We start from the raw sequence: 3,670 nt of genomic DNA, 5'->3' as shown, positions 1-3,670 counted from the left end.
ATTTTTGTTATTTTTTGGTATTACATTACAAGTAATACCCAGGTGGAGTGTACAGGGTATTACGGAAGTGAATACCCCCTCGTTTGGGTACGCCCGGGTGGAAAGAAGTACAGATAACCTGCATTCGAAACTGTACTTGCCTAGCTGTAGTTGCTAAACTATAGTTATGATTGTATTTTAACTTCAATTCTGTTTATAATCAAGACTACATGCTCAAATAACAGTACGAAATACACATAACACACACTTTTACTGCTCTCGCAACTACACTTGAGAATGCAGACCGTAATGTAAGTGGTATATTGAGTTGTTGCTGTAGTTTAAGAGCAGCCCAGGCTAAAAAAACAAGCAGGCCCGCCCTTCCGCCAAACGCAGTTGCCAGCTCCACTTCGCTGCGCCGGCAACTCCGTTCGGCAGGGGCCGGGCCTGCTTGGCCTGCCGGCGGCGATGGTCGGGCCTTCGGCCCGACCATTTCAGTCCCACGATTTACTGAAGTGCATAATCGAAAAAATAATGTGACCGGTAAATCACTCATATATAGTATATATTTGAATAAACTAAAGCGTCCGGCGGGGGGCCTGCGGCCCTATAAATTTTGCTCCTTGGACATGACAAAAGACTGTAACGGGGCAACACCGTGACTACACCCCACCCTTCTGCTTTGCTTAAGAATTAAAAAAAAAAACGAACCCGCGCAGTTTTTTGGTTGTATATTGTTTGTCAAACAGTCCTAAAACTTGACTTTTTGCCATTGTTTTCAATATAACCACCTCTAGGACCAAAACAGTGAAAGATACGGCAAATCCGAGGCTAGTTCCTGATTCAGAATGTGTTGTTTTGGGGGGGTACTTCCTCTGAAATTTTACGATTGGACGCCTCCTTGTACGTCTTTATGTGCAACGTGGTCATTGTCGCCGTATTTTCGCCGAAAAAAGCACTCTAGCGCCCAAACGGTGCAAGATAGAGTCAAACGGACAAAATTTTCGCCCATAGGGCTCTACTTTCACGAGTTACCCCTTAGGAGACCATAAAAAAAATATTTTTTTCCTACTTTTTGGACCAACCCCTATTTCTTTGTTACCCCCTTTCACCCCCTTAGGGGTGGTTGACAGGATTTGCACCAGGCGTTTCGTTGTCCAGGAGTGACCCCTAAGATACCCTGAAATTTATAGACCTCTAGCTCATCTCCTTCCTCTTACACGGACGACGGACAGACGGACGGACGGACGGACGGACGGACGGACGGACACGAGAGCGGTTGCATAAGCCCGCTTTAATGCTTTTTTAAAAGCAGAAGGGCGGGCTAAAAAACAAAAACCATGGGGACGACCATGGTAAAATTTTCGCCATGGTGCTCCATGGTTATCCATGGTGAGCACTTCAGATTTATGATGGTATTATGGTCATGGTGAAACCATGGGGACCAATCCACATACAAACCATGGTTAAAGATTGCGGAGATTATGGTTGACATGGTGGTACCATGGTGCACTACGTGCCTCTGGTGCATCGAGATAACCATGGTCTTTTGTAATAACCATGGTCTTGTAATAACCATGGTCTTTTGTAATAACTATGGTCTTGTAATAACCATGGTCTTGAAATAACCATGGTTTGTTTGCATGGCATGATTACCATGGTATAATTACCTATGGGATTACCTACCATCCCAAGGAACAGAGATTCGTCACGGTGACGTCAAAATGACGTCAAAATTACATCAAAAGGTCCTAGGTCATTGTGACGTCACGAAAATTGGAAAAATGACGTCATAATGACGTCACGTGACGCCGATATGACGTTTGCACAAAATTTGCACCCGCACGTCCAAATGACGTCCAAATGACGTCAAAATAACTATAAATGTACAATATATCCATATTTTGATAAAATAGGCGGTGCCTACCGAGGAGAGGGTAAAAAGTTGAAAAAAAGTGTTGTTTGAAGAAAACTTCTTGAAATTTCTTTATTTTTGACAGCACAATCAACGTTGCAACATTTGCAAAACAACAAAAAAACTAACATTTGTGCAGTAATGTGACCGTCCTTGACAAACACATACAGTCAAACCCCGTTATAGCGTTGCACCTCGGGGAAGCAAAATCGCGACGTTATAAGCGGGAAAACGGTATAAACGAGTTGGTTTGAATGGAAAATTGGATTTTGGTTCTAGAAAATCGCGACGTAATAGTGTATTTCGACTAACGAAGGAAGAAGATTAGCGGGTAGAACATAATGGTTCCCGATTGGCCGCTATTCTTCTTCCCCCGTTAGTCGAAATACACAATGAGCGGATAAACGCTATATCCGGAAACGCTATAACAGGGTTTGACTGTAGTCTTTCAAAAAATAACTTAAATGCACTTTGGCCAAATTATTTGGACACGTAAACCAACAACGCCAACAACTTTTAAGTTGGCAGCAAAACAAAAAACAAAAAAAAAACAAAAAAAACAACACACAAAACAGTTATTGTACAGCTAATAGTTAGGCTTTTAGACGTTCTAATCAAAATTGCGCTGGCCACTGATGCACAGCCACCTCTTAAGGGTGCTTTCAAATTCTAGCAAATTTGTGTCTTTGTCAAACAGTTGACAGACAACACCTGAAACAAAGGTTAAATAAGAGGATTTGGAAGTGGATAACATTACAACAAGTACACAAACTGAAGAAATCTGCTTGAACTTACATTGCAACAATTCTAGGATATTGGTGGTATCCAGGGCCAGCTTTGTCCCCTTCGTTCCTTTCCATGACACAATTTTTCAAAGATCTCTTGAGAATACTTTATTCATCAAGAGGGTTGCACACTCTTTCTCATTTGTCGTATTTTTGGCCTTCATGTGCAAGTGGTGTTGCTGGAACGAACAGTATAAAGTTATTGTAACTTCCTGGAACTGTGAAGGACAAATATTTACATTGACTGACCAACCATATGAGCAAAATTGCTGCGATCATCCAGCCAGTCATTTAGATTTTTAAATGCTTCTTCATCAGCCAGTGGAGTGTCTGGCCTTTGCACCACAATTGCATTAGCTTCTTCCGGAAATAATTTTAAGACAACTCTATTCATTAACCTGGTTAAATTGTCCACTTTTGTATTTAGATTTTGAAGCAGAACAGTATCTGATTCTGCTACAACATCTGCAATACTTTCTTGTAAAGATTTGGAACCACCTTTAAAGTTAGAGCAAATAGAAATAAGCAACACAATATTTGAAAGATTAAGGTTATTGCAACAATAGAACACCAAATAAACAACCAGGCATACATTGTGCTGTTGTCTTCTGTGTATGTATGTTATTATTATTCAACTCAGCACTTAGAGACTTCGGATTATTATTCAACTCAGCACTAAGAGACTTCGGATTAGGCAGAGACAACATATCAATAGTAATTTTTGTTGGCTTTCCAGGTTGATGTGATGTAGCTGCTATAAAAAAACATGTTGACACAGGATTATAAAATATATACAGCTCAAAAAAAAAAAAAAAAAAAACATAAACAAAATAATATGTTACGCCAACCTTGCGATAACTGTGACAAAAAAGAGTCAGAAAGCAGTGCAGTAGGGTGAGCTGGAGACTCTTCATCCTGGGCTACTTCTGGTGATTTATCATATGTTAGGTTTATGGGTGTCACACTATCTGACATCTCAGCTTCATCCCAT

General features: G+C 40.7%; 1 long non-coding RNA gene across 1 annotated transcript; it reads right to left on the bottom strand.

The window, feature by feature from the left end:
* Window positions 1-2,477: 2,477 nt before the first annotated feature.
* On the bottom strand, window positions 2,478-3,068 carry LOC127751027 (uncharacterized). The gene is made up of 3 exons (XR_008011945.1): window positions 2,933-3,068; window positions 2,690-2,858; window positions 2,478-2,605 (listed from the first exon to the last, which is right to left on the bottom strand). It is a non-coding gene; the product is annotated as an uncharacterized LOC127751027 (long non-coding RNA).
* Between the last annotated feature and the right edge of the window lie 602 nt (window positions 3,069-3,670).

This window comes from Frankliniella occidentalis, unplaced genomic scaffold (assembly GCF_000697945.3).
Source record: "Frankliniella occidentalis isolate FOCC.00 unplaced genomic scaffold, Focc_3.1 Scaffold312, whole genome shotgun sequence".
Taxonomy (NCBI): Eukaryota; Metazoa; Arthropoda; class Insecta; order Thysanoptera; family Thripidae; genus Frankliniella; species Frankliniella occidentalis.
This window is presented reverse-complemented; position numbering and strand designations above follow the sequence as displayed.